The following is a 16,796-nucleotide window of genomic DNA, read 5'->3' on the forward strand; positions in this document are numbered from 1 at the left end:
GAAGTCCTTTCCAGTTTTTCTTAGCAGGAATGGAAAATAAAGAGAGTTACAACACCCAAAAAATCATTACAGAGACTTCAGCTGAAGTAAAATATGGAATGCGGCACTCATTTCAGTTAAATCCCATCGGAAGACATTCCAGTGCTCTCTTTGCCCATAGTGAAAACCTATTTAGTGACAGATTTTGTGTTATGGCATTTTGCTGGTCGGTTCTTAAATTTTTTTACGCTCTGGTATAACCTTTCTGTTGGTTTTGAAACTTTTTTGATCGTTTATTTGTTTAACGGTCCCGGGAAACGTCACTAGGACGACGCGGGGCGTACCACGGTCACGGTTTGATAATGGAAACTTGGCGAAATATCGTGTACAGACAAAATGACAGTTTGGCTACAAACTCAGAAAATAGTAAACCGTTAAAATTCGAAGCACATGAAATGAATTAAAATTTGTGCTGCGGCCGGGACTCGAACCCAGGTCTTCAAGCTTGATAGGCAGAAATGCTAACCATTATACTACCACAGCACAATGGTCATTATTGCTGCACGAACTACCTAAGCTGAGTGCTCTCCCCAACAGAAACTTCAATTCATTTTTCCCTTATATATTGTCACTACTGCTAGGGCTCTCCGATATTGGCAAGCACCCCAGCATTGGACGTAATGGGTCGTCCTTGTACCACTGGTGATCTTATAGATCTTATAATTAAATGTTTCCCTGAGACATTTAAATCTCTTTTTATTATCTACGATAATGATCGAAGCATGATGAGCTAGAAAGCAAGAAGACCCGGGTTCGAGTCCCGACCACAGCACAAATTTTTATTCATTTCGACTGCTTCGATCATTGTCGTACATAATAAAGGGACTTGAATGTCTCAGGGAAATATTTAATTCTAGTAAACCGTGAGTTTCACCGAGAATATATTATGATGCTATCACAATATTATGTTACTATCTCAACAAGTAACTGTAGTTATTATTACAATACGTCGACGTTCTACGTAAACATAACGGGCAAGTGCAGTTTATCGTCTCTTGTAGCGTTAGCGAGTAGGGACGGTATTTGAAGCAGCAGGCTACCGGCGGCTGTAATCTGTGGCAGTTTGGCGGAGCTGTGTAGCGGGTGACGTGGCGGTCACTTGACCCGGCGTTTAGCCAGGGTCGCCCTCAATTGGCAGCCGCGCCGCCTCGCCTCGCCTCGCCGCTTCCCAGCGCAGCGCGCGGCGTTGCGGACGTTGCCCGCGGCCTCGTCATCAGGCGCCGTATCCTTCGGACCCCCGCCCCGCACAGCCATTACGGATGCTAGCCGCCGCTGGCAGGCGACCACGTGTGACGGAAACCCCCGCGGCTCTAACGTGGTATGCAACAAATCTCAATGCGACGTACACCCGTCAGCAAGCAGCAGGTGAGGACAATGGAAAAATGTAGACTACTAAACAAGCTGATTAACAAGTTTTAAATATTCCCACAGAAGGCAGCGCTGGTGGAAACTATAAGGAGCATTCAAATGAAAATGAGCCAGATGGAAAAAAGTAAGCAAACTATTTGGAAGTAATTCCGATATCTGTTAGTACACTACTCGCCATTAAAATTGCTACAACAAGAAGAAATGCAGATGATAAACGGGTATTCATTGGAAAAATATTATACTGGAACTGGCATGTGATTACATTTTCACCCAATTTGCGTGCATAGATCCTGAGAAATCAGTACCCAGAACATCCACCTCTGGCCGTAATAACGGCCTTGAGAAGCCTGGGCATTGGGTCAAACAGAGCTTGGATGGCGTGTACAGGTACAGCTGCCCATGCAGCTTCAACACCATATCACAGTTCATCAAGAGTAGTGACTCGCGTATTGTGACGAGCCAGTTGCTCGGCCACCATTGACCAGACGTTTTTAGTTGGTGACAAATCTGGAGAATGTGCTGGCCAGGGCAGCAGTCGAACATTTTCTGTATCCAGAAAGTCCCGTACAGCACCTGCAATATGCGGTCGTGCATTATCCTGCTGAAATGTAGGATTTCGCAGGGATCGAATGAAGGGTAGAGCCACAGGTCGTAACACATATGAAATGAACGTCCACTGTTCAAAGTGCCGTCAATGCGAACAAGAGGTGACCGAGACGTCTAACCAATGTCACCCCATACCATCACGCCGGGTGATACGCCAGTATGGCGATAAAGAATACACGCTTGCAGTGTGCGTTCACCGCGATGTCGCCAAACACGGATGCGACCATCATGATGCTGTAAACAGAGCCTGGACTCATCCGACAAAATGACGTTTTGCCATTCGTGCACCCAGGTTCTTCGTTGAGTACACCATCGCAGGCGCTCCTGTCTGTGATGCAGCGTCAGGGGTAACCGCAGCCATAGTCTCCGAGCTGATAGTCCATGCTGCTGCAAACGTCGTCGAACTGTTCGTGCAGATGGTTGTTGTCTTGCAAACGTCCCCATCTGTTGACTCAGGGACGAGACGTGGCTGCACGATCCGTTACGGCCATGCGGATGCCAGTCATCTCGACTGCTAGTGATACGAGGCCGCTGGGCCTCAGCACGGCGTTCCGTATTACCCTCCTGAACCCCCCGATACCATACTCTGCTAACAGTCGTTGGATCTCGACCAACGCGAGCAGCAATGTCGCGATACGATAAACCGCAATCGCGATAGGCTACAATCCGACCTTTATCAAAGTCGGAAACGTGATGGTACGCATTTCTCCTCCTTACACGAGGCATCACAACAACGTTTCACCAGGCAACGCCGGTCAACTGCTGTTTGTGTATGAGAATTCGGTTGAAAACTTTCCTCATGTAAGCATGTTGTAGGTGTCGCCACCGGCGCCAACCTTGTGTGAATGCTCTGAAAAGCTAATCATTTGCGTATCACAGCACGTTCTTCCTGTCGGTTAAATTTCGCGTCTGTAGCACGTGATCTTCGTGGTGTACAATTTTAATGACCTGTAGTGTACATTAATCCCACTGCGAGACAAGATGGTCGATGCCTACATAGAAAAATGTTTCCTACGAAACCGTTCTTATACCTAGATGTGCACCTCTTCGTCTGAAGCAAGTCGACGGCCACAAATGTCTTTCTTCAGGGCTCCAAAAATATAGCAATCGTATGGGGAGTGATTGGGACTGTGTGGAGGATGTGTAAAGGCTTCCCAGCGGAACTTGTTCGCCGTAGTCCAATCAAAAGGCGTGCCAGCTCTGAGAAGGTCGTGACGTCTTCTTTTGACTGCAAGGATCCTCTGGCCATTGACTTACTGGAACACGGCGCCATAAAGCACAACTGTGCGTGGACACTGCAAAAACTGAAGTGCGCCGTGAAGTCCAAACGCCCAGGAATGCAGACGGACGGCATCATTCTGTTGCAGGATAATGCTCCCCACATGTTCCCAAGACTGTTTCGACTGCGCAGCAGAAGTTAGAGAAACTCAGACCTCAGCCGCAGTCAGGCAGTAAAATAAATCCACTTGTGACAAGTGCAAATTTGTGCTTGACCCGTACTCGAACCTGGATTTTCCGCTTTACACAAGTGGTGATTGCCTTAACTGCTTCGGCTACCTGAGCACGTTTTTCGTCCAAACCAAATTCTCAACTTTTCGGACACTACGCATGTAGCGTCCACTGTCCATTATCTTTACTGCTCGCAGCTTCACCTTATTTCCGTACGTACATACGCACACATCACCCACGCACGCAGGCACGCACGCACACACACACACACACACACACACACACACACACACACACAGAAGTTTGGGTGTGTGACCCTTACACATCCTCCACACAGTCCCGATATCTTTATCTCTCCCCATGCGATTTCCATATTTCTGAAGTCATGAAGATAGACATTCGTGAACTTTGGTTTGCTTCGGACCAAGAGAAACGCGGTTGGGTATAATTATGGTTCCGTAAGCAACCGCAAACATTTTTCCGTGAAAGTATCGATCGTCTTGTCTCACAGTCGGATAAATGTGCTAACAATTTTGGCGATTCCTTTTAGATAATAAACGATTTACTTACTTTTTTTTCATCTGTCTCGTTTTCGTCTGTCTGCCCTTATATAAGAGGAAAAGAGGAGGGAGGGAAAGTGTCACGGGTATGATGTGCGAATTGGTGTGGCAATCATTAAAAGAAAGGCGTTTTTCATTGCGGCGGGAGATTTTCACGTAACTTTAGTCATCACAGTTCTTCTCCGAATGGGAAAATATTTTGACGCCGCCCGCATACATAAGGAGAAATGTCATTGTAAAAAATAACAGATATCAGAGCTTGCACGGAATGATTTAAGGGTTCGTGTTAACCAACGCTCTGTTCGAGGGTGGAATGGTAGAGAAATAGTGTGAAGGTTCAAATGGTTCTGACCACTATGGGACTTAACATCTGAGGTCATCAGTCCCTCAGAACTTAGTACTACTTAAACCTAACTAACCTAAGGACATCATACACATCCATGCCCGAGGCAGGATTCGAACCTGCGACCGTAGCAGTCGCGCAGTTCCGGACTGGAGTGCCTAGAACCGCTCGCCCACCGCGGCCGGCTAGTGTGAAGGTGACCCCATGAACCCTCTTTCAAGCACGTAAGTCTGATTTGCCTGTAGAATTAGATAACCGTGTGTCTGAAAACCAATACCTTTTTAGATATGGCCGTTTTACTTACTTTACTAGTTTTAAATATTCCCACAGAAGAAAGAGCTGGTCAAAACTATAAGGGGCAGTCAAATGAAAATGAGCCAGTTGCAAAAAAGTAAGCTAACTATTTGGAAGTAATTGCCGTATCTGTTAATACATTAATCCCACTGGCTGGTATCTTCGAGTGACGGTAATAATCAACTGGCTTAACACGGATAAATCATCAGTTCACAAAGATATTGTGTGACATTTGTTGAAGGACTAGTTTGCGTCATCTTTGCTCCGTATGAGGCTGTGCTGTGATGTTGTCCAGTGCGTCAAATTTCTTGTTTTGTCTTCGGTGAGGCTACATATTTGTTCCTACGCTGGAAGAGTTACCGACGCGAATATTTATCCGTGTTACAGCTCGCGAAAACAATGATGATGATGACTATGACGACAGAGTCGGTGATGGCACATTGCAGACTCTTATGAAACAGCATCAAACATCCGACCTGCGCCTTTTGTCACTAAGGGGGCTGCTCATACAGCAATGGCAGTTCCCTGTATCCACGAGGCAACGTCGTGAGGTAAGAGATTCAACGTTTAGCATCTCGATGGTGAACCTTACAGCTCTAGTTCAGCTTCTCTTGCCGATACACATTTCTTCTAGCACCAGAATTCGAACCAGCTGGTATCTTCGAGTGATGATGATAATCAACCGGCTTAACATGGATAAATTATCAGTCCACAAAGATATTGTGTGACGTTTGTTGAAGGACTACTTTGCGTCATCTTTGCTTCGTATGAGATGAGGCAGCCGGTCCCTGGTTTGTGGCTCAGAAATGTTTAACGAATCGGCCGTGCTTCCTGACTGGGCTCTTGAATCCATAGTCCTGCAGAAGCTAACCCGGGCCTCCAAATAAAGTACCGTGTCTTAGGAAATATTCAGCTGGATCGACCGCGGAGCAGACCAAACTGAAGAACTCCGCCTTACACATAATTCAAGCATATCCGCCTCTTCTGACGCGGAAAATATGGGCCGCCGTGGTAAGACTAAGACACCGCTGCAACGAATTCTCTGTCGAGGAAATGAAAACGTTCACCTGTCGCGCTTCAGAGAGAAGAACCGTACAACGAAAGAATATTACTGCCGCTTACACCGCAAGCTTTAAGAAAGAAATGGAGTCAATAGTGTGCAATGAACAGCGACATTTATTGCTACGTTCCAGTAAATTTACAATGGGATAGTGAAGAAAGCACTGTTTCTTTTAATTTTTTTTAACTTTCTATCCATCAGTTCTGATTGGCAATAATATTATTGCGTGTATTGCTTTTCTGTTTTGTTTTGTTTCTGATGACATTATTTTGTCGATTCTCTCAAAATGCACTGTTCTCCTATTTCGCCAAATGTTTATTCGGAAACTGCGTTCTCGCGTAATATGAAGGTTTTAATTGGTATGAGTAATATTTCTTCCTTTACAATCCGATCAAGAAAATTTCACGCTTATTTATGTATTTATCTTCAACAATCAGTTTTCTTTCTAGCACTGATGGGTCATCACGAATAACATTAAGTAAGATGATGTAAATAAATTACGTGATTTTAAAAAGTTTCGTAGCGTTGCCATTAGTCTCACTATAGTCAAATTCAATTACTGTAATTTTAAGTGAAAAACAAATTATGGGTAGGTCAGTGTCAAAACGTACCAAATGAAGAGGTTCAGTGGACCAATTGCACATAAAATTTTAATTGTTGCTGTGCAAAGGAGGTACTACAATGGCTGTGCTGTAATGTCCAGTGCGTCGAATTTCTTACTTTGTCTTAGACGCGGCTACATATATGTTCCTACGCTGGAAGAGTTACATACACGAATATTTATCCGTGATACAGCTCCTACAAACAATAGGTGACCTAGTGTTAGCATACTTGATGAAAAACTACAGATCTTAAAGAATACGAATTTTTAAAAGTGGTGTCGCAGTGGAAGGAGTGAGGGACTGGAAGCCTGGGGAGGGGGGGGGGGGAATGACAGGTCCACCATTTGTTTTTACAGTTCGTTCAATGGTAGACCCTCTCCAAACACATTGGCAGAATGCAATCTGGACAGCCACTGTGGACTGAGGTGATACGGAGCGTTTTCTTCCTGATATCATTCATCAAGTATTCTGGACCGCAGGCAGGAGTTTTTCAGACATGTTCAAACAACTTATTTGGCTGCAGAGTTGACAGGGGAACCATCTCCTCGCGTGGGGTAATCTGATGAAAACAATGTGGTCTAAATCTGAGTGCCGCTATTACCGAATACGTACAGAATGTACAAAACAAAAGGATACGGAAAATACGTATTTCATAATACTTAAGCTAGGCAACCAAATCGTCCACCGGGGGTACGGATGTTAGATTGCGTATCTTAACGAGCGCAAAGTATTTTACGGGCCCTTTTATTTTGCCTATCCTGTGTATAAGGTCACTGGGGGCAATGTTGAGCATTTCTCAGCATGCTTTGGAAACGACAATTCCCAATTGCTTCCTTGCTTCGTCACTTACTTTAAGGTCTACCCAATGTAACTCCGTTGTCTAGGTCACTAAGTCACTCCGAAGTTTCTGGTTCGAACCCTAATCAGGAAATGAGGGCCGATCAGGGGTGAGAATGGTCGTGAAGAACAATTGCTCCTAATTAGATCAGTAGTTACCGGGGAGAAATTCCGAACCGGTCCTCTGTGTTATTTGCGGTGATGTGTGGATATCCATGCCTCAGATGGGGACGGTAAAAAAAAGTATGGCTCTGAGCACTATAGGACTTAACATCTGTGGTCATCAGTCCCCTAGAACTTAGAACTACTTAAACCTAACTAACCTAAGGACATCACACACATTCATACCCGAGGCAGGATTCGAACCTGCGACAGTAGCGGTCACGCGGTTTCAGACTGAAGCACCTAGAACCGCACGGCCACACCGGCCGGCGGGGACGGTAACCTCAATAAAACCCGGGTACTGTTCAAGTGGAGTAGTATTTGTGCTGACACTGGGATTAACTCTCTTCCGTCCTTAATTTCATTCGCTCTACTCTTTTCCGTATCGCAAAAAGGATCACACTACCTCATAACAGTCTTCCGTTCGATAAAGCTACACATATGGCTAACATAAGGGGGGGGGGGTAGCAAAAACCAATAGCAAAACACCCCACTATTATAAATATGTAGGCTTACGTGGCCGGCGTCGACGTCTCGGTTGCTGCCGCATTATCTTATAAAAGTCCGTCCCCGGTAGCTGAGTGGTCAGAGCGACGGAATGTAAATCCTAAGGGCCCGGATTCGATTCTCGGCTGGATCGGAGATACTTTCCGCTCAGGGATTGGGTGTTGTGTTGTTCTAACCATCATCATTTCATCCTCATCGGCGCGCATGTCGCCGAAGTGGCGTCAAATAGAAAGACATGCACCCGGCGAACGGGGACGGGAGGCCCTAGTCACACGAAATTTACATTTTTATCTTGTAAAATACGTAAAATGCTAAAGTAATAAAAGATCTGACTTTTGAACGCTGTAACATGACCGATATATCTATCATTTTAATAATTTACTATTTTAAGTACTTTATAAGATTGTGTGGCAGCATACTCAGAAGGACTCTAAAGAGGTAAATATTACCTTGGCAATGACGGTAACAAAACATCAAGCATTGAGCGTAGGACTGAGTTATGAACAGTCAGTCCCGTCCACCTCGGTAGCTGCGCGGTAGCGAGGCAGATTGCTACCTGAAGGGGCCTGTGTTCGATTGCCGGTCCGGTCGGATATTTTTTCCACTCGGGGGCTGGCGTTTTGTTGTCCTTACGTTCCTATCGTAATAATTGACATTTCACTATTGAAATGGCTTTATAGGCACGTCCCGAGGAGAAAAAAACCGGTTTGCATCTACCGCGGACCAGTCATTTTAGTATGGACAATGGATTCGAATTTTTCCGTATTTTCTCCTTACATAACTGGACGTCCAAAACTGACTTTTTCGTAAGTTGTTATATAATTAAACATAGAAAACCTAAAATTTGCTCGATAATTGTATTTCTGAGATTTTCCACGTAAATCCACAGAACAGCGTACACATACAGCTGCATACGAGATATGGGTTGATGCTGTTCAACAGGTTATATTCAGTGCCGAGTGCCGTAAACGTACGTCCTTCAATTTTCAGTGATTTCGCAACGGCTTGAATCGAATAGAGACGTTATACGCAAACTAAGCGGAATAATGTGAGATAGGTGAGGTTTGAGAATGTATCCAACAAAGAAAGTAAATTACACTGTTGAGAGAATGATGTGAGTGCGGGAAGCGGGAGGGTGGGAAAGCGAGGCGCCGCGGCCGGCTTAGCAGGTGACCGCTGCAGGTGGGGGCCGGATGGCGCTCAGGCGCCGCTGCGTAGCTGCAGACTCCGGTGGCGACGACGATGGGCGGAACCCGCGTATCGAGCGGCCGCTGGCACTCAAATAAAGAGCGCCACGCCGGACCACACAACCGGGCCAGGGGCGGAGGCCTCACCATTATGTGGATGCCTTCGTCTCTGGGGCTACTGTCAATAGATCAAATGAATTCGCAACTGCGAATAAAGAATACTATCAACTGTAGAATGGGATGACAAAAATGAAAATTTGTGCCGGACCGGGACTCGAACCCGCATTCTCACTTATCGCGAGCGGTCGCCTTATCTGGCTATCCGTGAACGAGCAGTAAAAAAAAAAAAAAAAAAAAAAAAAAAAAAAAAAAAAAAAAAAAAAGTTCAAATGTGTGTGAAATCTTATGGGACTTAATTGCTAAGGTCATCAGTCCCTAAGCTTACACACTACTTAACCTAAATTATCCTAAGGACAAACACACACACCCATGCCCGAGGGAGGGCTCGAACCTCCGCCGGGACCAGCTGCACAGTCCATGACTGCAGCGCCCTAGACCGCTCGGCTTGGAGCTACAGGGGACGGCTTGTACAGCTAGGGCCTTAAACTGGCTCTGGTTGTGACGCGGTTATCGTGCTCCACTTAGTAAACGTCACAGAAGACAGACGTCCAATGTAGATAGAAATTTAAAGTTTACCGCACTTTGTTCAGCTTAAGGCATTATCTTCAACTGTTAATTAGCAGGTGCGCTCTTTATCATACTGTTAACAAGGACAAATGGCCGTTTTATGTGTGCAGCTCTACCCTGTGGTACTGGCGACGAGACAGAAGCGAGAGGATGAAACGCGATGTTGGCTTGTAAGGTTGCGTTTCCTGAGCTCCGTCTTAGCGGCACTCTTCAACAAACAACCCGCCATTAACTATTTCTTGTGCCTTAAGTCAACAACCTTGTGGAATAATTTAGAGTTTAGGGCAGAACACTGATCTGACAATCTTAACAGTACCCTACCTGCTAATCTCTTCTTTGTCGACAGAACTTCTCCTTTCTTCTTTGCACCAGATATGTACTGTACGTCTCGAAACTTACCAACACGAGCGTACCGTCACATACTATGCTCAGAACTAAAACGTTACGGCATATTACGACTTACAATGAAAGATAAGAAACAAGGAAGATGAAGGGTAGGGATTAACGTGGTCATTGGACTCTGAGCACTTTCTCGTATGGGCGAATACTGGGGAAGGTTGTGGATACCGAAATTTTCTGGATGTATTGAGTACTCGATGTTACGGGAGTGCAACCAGTACGGTATTTCATCTGGGCACCTACCAAATTTCTTCAGCCTAGCAGTTGAAGACGCAACTACGGCTCCTGTGACGATGTCTTGCAGGTGCCCAGATGAAACACAGTGAATGGTAGAAAACTCCCTAAACATAATCGAGCGGGAAAAGGTTGTCGGTCCATCTAGAGGAATCATCTCACTATTTGTCTTAAGAGATTTACGGAATACACGGAAAAACAAACCTGCATACGCGGACGTGGATTTTAACCACTGTACACCCGAAAGCGGTAAGGAGAACTCCGTTAGCGAGAGAAAGGCGATATTTAGAAATGAACGAGATACACAGGAAAATAGTGACTTCTTCATGTTTCACGATAACTGCTTGAATATGTTGTTGCCGAGTTTCGAAAGAGTTTTACTGTACTGGCAAATAATGTCATAAGAACAAAGTTCAATTTTGCTTCCCAAGCTTTGTATGAGGAACTGCTACAGGATGTTACGTAAACCACATGTCCTTCCAGCACGGAAGAGATAGAGCAGCGTACACTGCGTGCATTCGACGCGACATTACGTAAGCTGGAACGACGAACCATTAGCATAGCATTAACGAGGCCCCTGACACGGAACAGGACACGTGTTGGTGTGATGCGGATTCGCGATTCTTCCACCGTACCGGGGAATGTGGTGATAATACCACTATTGTGGAGCGGAGGTCCCGCAGCGAGCCTGCGGGTATTTTGTGGGGCACAAGTTGGCGACACTGTTGCGCAATAAACAGCAGATTAGCGGCGAGCAGATGACGCTGACAGCCGCGCCGTCCGTTGCGCAACGGCCGGGCCGCACTGGCTGACGAGCGGGCGCGTCCGGTCTGCGACACAGCGGAAGGGGAAAAGCCGTCAGGGAGGGAGGGGTAGGGGTGGGGGGAGAACTATGAGTTGGCAGGCTGGCCGCATCCTATTTTGCGGCAGAATATGGGGGACACGGGATGCCGCGAGACAATGGGGCTGAGCGTTTGAGCGCCGAAATGAAACGCTGTTCGGCTTCACTTTTTGCTGTCGAGAGGGCCCATATTGGAAGTTCGGCAGCCGTTTCTATATTTACGCCACAAGAGAAGCAACGCATGGCGGAGAGAACTTGAAACGATAAACCATCGACTTTTTCGTACGACAACGTGATTCATATGATATACTAATGGGAGGGGGGGGGGGGGGGGCCTTTGACCAGAGACTTTCTTCAGTATCCCATAGTTTAGTGAGAAGTTTACTAGCCCATTTTAAGATTGAGGAAGTGAAAAACCCCTGTAATTGCATCTTGTGTGGATGACTGCGGCTGACCGAAGACTTTAAGAATATAGATACCATTAGCTGTAACTTTATTTAACAATTATACTCAGTTACCAATTTCGGTGCCAAATTGGTATCATCTTCAGGCACGTATACACGAAACTAGATAACTGATTACCTAACTCATCTACTCGTTTGTGCTATTATAGGGAACACTATAGCCAACTGGATTCCGCAGACTTCTAAAAACTTCCCGGTCGGCATGGACTTTTCACATCTAACGACAATGCCAAGTAAAATTATTAAATAAAGTTACGGCTGTTGACATCTACTTTCTTCAAGTTAAAAATCTTACTATCTTCGTGGCCGTGCATGACGGAGAAGGTGAATGTGAGAGAAAATGAGACAGTTATTGTAACTTTAAGTGAAATTATATTTCGTGTGTTCTTATTTGTCACTGTTTGAATCATATTTGTCTCGGACTAGTATAGCAGGGGTGCTAATGACGTCGCTGTTGAGTGCCTTAAAATCTCTCTCTCTCTCTCTCTCTCTCTCTCTCACACACACACACACACACACACTAATCTGGAGGTATCGACCTACTCCAGTTTTAGAATTCTCAGCGAGAGAAACGAATTAACTTTCTTCTTTAAGACTTATTTTCGCTATGAAATTCCCTGGAACCTCATGCGCCAACACGACTGTCTCGTAAAAGGTCTGTGTGTAAAATTCACAGCCTGCTTGTAAATAATTAGAAGAACACCGCAACTAGACATCTGCGATAGTGAAAATCCATACAATTAATAATTGGATATTTTTTCACTCATTTTTTTCACTTCTGGCAATGATTTGCATACGTAAAAAATGGGAAATGTCATACGGTTACGAAAACCACGGGGTGAACTAAGCCAGCTCGCGGGAAGGGCGTTTTTCTCCCGTTTCCTTATGAATATGTGATATTTGTGTCATATGTGTGTCTGTGGAGTGTAGGTGAGTATAATGCATTTGTGTCTAGGGTAGCGCTATGTTTGTGTTCTGCGATGATGATGATGATAATGATGATGAGAGAAGGAAGAGTGTGAAATCTTGTGCCGCCACATTGCCTGCTCTTCTCGAACAGTATCAAGGGGATCGCGAAGCTAAATGACCCCTTCCGACAGGCGGTCCACCATCAGCCGTTTCGCATGCTCTGAAGTCTCAAATCTTCACACACTGCGGACAAGTTTGAAATTTAATGCAGGATATTGGCGCAAAGAGCCGGACTGGTGGCCGAGCGGTTCTAGGCGCTTCAGTCAGGAACTGCGCGACTGTTACAGCCGCAGGTTCGAATCCTGCCTTGGACATGGATGTGTGTGATGCTCTTAGGTTAGTTAGGTTTAAGTAGTTCTAAGTTCTAGGGGACTGATGACCTTAGATCTTAAGTCCCATAGTGCTCCGAGCCATTTGAACCATTTTTATTGGCGCTAAGAGTGTTGATGGGGAAGTTTACGCTGCCACTTTGCCTCCAGCCAAATACTGCCACTTAAAATATCGTCATCCACCGCTAGGATTCGAACTGGCGTAACTCTGAGTCGAGCGTCACCGGACAGGAATACGTTAGCGACCTGGGAACATGAGTGGGATAAAAACACTTTATTTAAAAAAAATCAGCAAGTCTGCAGATAACGCGAGAAAAAGGAAATGGAGGAAATCGGCCGTGCCTTTTAAGCGGATGGAAGGTAGGGTTGATGGGAGATGAGCACGTGTGGAGCGCCTCCAGCTAGATGGCAGCGTGGGGGCCAGGGGAGACCACACGAGGCCTGGCCACGGCGTCCCCAACGCCATCAAGCAACCGGAAGTCGACAAGAAGTGACAGTGAAGGAAGGAGGTAGTTGTAATCATGAAATTCCATCGTGGGTCACAGCAGTGGTTGGCAGGCAAGGGAGGGGGTAAACGGAAAACGAAGACAATGCGGTAGCAGGCGCTGCGCCCGCCAGAAGCCTGAAGTAACGCGAGGGGGCGTTAGAAGTGCCCTCGGCAGCTGTAGGGCCAACTGCGCCAGGCACGTTCCTGCTGAACGGGGGATCGCTCGAAACACCACGGGGTAACTGGCGAAATAGGGGGCGGTAGCGTGGACCTCATTCAATCACCGCATATACATTCTGTAGGAGGGTCCAGAGACCGAGACGATTTGACCTCGTATTCAGAAAGGTAGGCGACCGTACTTTGACCCAGACTACCGCATGAGTCTTTGCTACAGGAAAACACGCAACTTCCGGGCGAATGAAAGCGTACGGTTCGACTACGGATGGAGGGACGCGGATGAAACAGGCGACCATTTGCAGCCCCAGCTACCAAACTGCACGAACACGAACACAGGACAGTCGATGGGCACCACTGTCCACCGAATGACAGGTAGAGCGCAAAGGAGCGTCCGTCAAATCAATCGCATGTGAACAATGGTTAGTGGCGAATCTTCCACAGGCGACGCGAGAGCATGTCACTCGGACTGATGTCGGGAGGTACGGCTGATGAAAGTTGTGCAACACCGTAGTCCAACATTAATGGATACTTTATCTCAACGTTGTTGCAAGGCACGTTGCGCAGTAACTGAATGTAGGAATCTTTCGGACGTGGGGTGCGCGTGCATCGGAGGCCGGCACGTACGCAGCTAAGGTTGAAGAAGACAGCCAGATGCGCGAATAGAGGTGTAACATGTGCCACCGACACTGATGGGGACGTGCAGGACTACGTGTGAATGTCCAAGAGTTGTCGCGTGAGTTCTCTATCCCCGACCACTGTTCATTCATGACGTTCAAACACAACCATGGCCACGGAGGCGGGTATCTGCATATAGGTGAGAAATGGTAAGTTGTACTACAGTTGAGGAACCATGTTAAACTGTGTGAGCCTCTATAACAGATATTGATTCAAAGGTCGGAGGATGCTGAGCGTATAGCGCCTCCGGTACGACCGTACCTACAAAAGCACTATGCTGTTCAAATCACACTTGAGGGTACATTTTACTTAGTTTACACTGAAAAGATCTAAAACACTACGAGCAACAACTTTTTATAACGAAGACCACGAAGGAAAGAAATCTTTCAACTTACATTTGTAAATCTGAAGGTATCACGTTTTTGCTTATAACTAAGACTACGAAGGAAAGAAACCTATCAACCTACATTTGTAAATCTGAAGGTATCACTTACCCTTCAGTCTCTTCAAAACATATTGAACTCTGAACCTGTGCAACAGAGAATACTTCCCTTCATTTTGATAAAGGAAGAATAATCGAAATCCAAATCACGTTTGTGTCTAAGAGTCTCCAACTGAATACTGCAGTATGTTTTGAACGAGCCCATGTTACCGACCGAAGCCCAATGGGAATAAACAAAGTGGTTCAACCGAAACATTCACATTTCTTTACGTCCTACACGAATATGTAATAAAAAATGGGGGTTCCTATTTTTAAAAAACGCAGATGATATCCGTTTGACCTATGGCAGCGCCATCTAGCGGGCCAACCATAGCGCCATCTGGTTTCCCCTTCAAGCTAGACAAGTTTCGTTCTTTGTAATTTTTTCGTTTGACGCTTATTTCGTGAGATACTTGGCCCGCTCACGATCAATGGACCACCCTGTATACTGGCACTAAAAGTAAGTGAGAACAATAAACATGGAGAATAAAGTTGTAGAACACTGAATGGCATTTTCTCATAAAAAATTCAGAAGCATTACTTTTCAGCACGCCATTACACTTTTAAGAGTGGCGTGCTATCTTAAACTGTTCACGAAGGTGAAAGGTGCAAGGCACGCTCCCGACTCAGTCTCCTCAAGCTCCTCTCCGGCCGTACGTGGGGTCTGGACCCCTCCACCATCCTCCACACCTTTAAATCCCTCATCCGCCCTATCCTTTGTTATGCCCATCCGGCTTGGATCTCCGCCCCCCCCTCCCTTTTATAAATCCCTCCAAATCCTTGAATGCCATGCTCTCCACCTCGCCTATCGCATCCGTCTCCCCTCCCCCACGCGGATCCTGTATGATCTCATCCCCTTCCCCCACCTCCTCCTTTTCCTTGAAAGGATACGGATCCTGTACACCTCCCGTAAACTCGACCCTCCTCACCCGCTCGTCTCCCCGATCCTCACCCACCCCCGCCCGCTGCCGCGCCTGTATTCCCACGTCCCACCCGGTCTCCATCTCTCAACCCTCCTTACCCTCTCCCAAGGTGGCTTCCGCCAGCTCCCCCTCCCTGATGATGTCCTCCTCCCCTGCATCTACCCCTCCTATCAACTTTGATCCTCCCCCCCCGACCTCCTGTGTCCTTTCCTTTAGGCACCCTCCCTCCCCCCTTTCCCTTCCCTTCTCTTTCCTTTCCCTCCTCCCTCCTACCCCCTCCCCCGGGCTTCCCCTCCCCCTTCCTCCCTCCCCCTCTCTCCTTTGCCCATGGCATCTCTGCTCTCCCCTCTCCCATTTCCCCTTCCTCCTCCTCCACCTCCTCTCTAGGCAGGTCCCCGGACTCGTACATGCTCAGTGAACATTCGCGCGCCGGAGATCATCGCCATCAGTGTCTGGTGTGTGTACATCGTTTTGTGTTTTGTGCAGTTACAACTCAACTGTTCACATGTGCCGTCGCCGTTCTCCGTGTTTTGTGCGCCGTGTCTACCAGTGTTAGTGTTTTTATCGTCCAACGTGAACGGCTTCTTGTTTATTGTTTTTTGTATCTCCATTTTTTGCCCGCCGTTTTTTGTATTGTCTGTATCACCTCTATGTCATGTTATTGTTCCACTTAAGGCTGAAGAGCAGCGTACTATGCTGCTGACAGCCCGCCTGTATAGGTGTTTAAAATTACAATAAAGGAGAAAAAAAAACCTGAAAGGTGGGAGTTTTGGATAATTCACTTTGTGTAGCTGACAGTAGATAAGCATATACCAAGTTTCGCAACCAGCGACTGGCAAGAAACCTTTTTAGTTGTAGCTTGAGAGTGGCGGAGGCACCCTGAAAATGAAAAAAATTAACACGTCATAACAGGTTATGTAGATGGTATACCGGTTTACTGGGATGCAACTTACACTACAGACAAACATGATGACTGTAAAGCAACATCTTAGACAACCTTTGAAGAATGCAACAATTTCAGTACCGAAACGTTTGGTACAGACTTAGCGAAGATGACCTGACACTGCAGCTTTGAACTTTCAAGCCGGTATTTAAGCTTCTCAGGTTTAAATTAAG

At 46.3% G+C, this 16,796-nt stretch overlaps 1 protein-coding gene and 1 non-coding gene across 4 annotated transcripts in view; both read right to left on the minus strand.

Moving 5' to 3' along the window:
- The window catches only part of LOC126249838 (matrix metalloproteinase-2-like), a 935,541-nt gene that overhangs the window by 92,737 nt on the left and 826,008 nt on the right, over positions 1 to 16,796 (minus strand). The gene's annotated exons all lie outside the window — the stretch shown is intronic.
- Positions 450 to 522, minus strand: Trnad-auc (transfer RNA aspartic acid (anticodon AUC)). The gene has a single exon. It is a non-coding gene; the product is annotated as a tRNA-Asp (tRNA).

Source organism: Schistocerca nitens, chromosome 1, assembly GCF_023898315.1.
Source record: "Schistocerca nitens isolate TAMUIC-IGC-003100 chromosome 1, iqSchNite1.1, whole genome shotgun sequence".
Classification (NCBI taxonomy): domain Eukaryota; kingdom Metazoa; phylum Arthropoda; class Insecta; order Orthoptera; family Acrididae; genus Schistocerca; species Schistocerca nitens.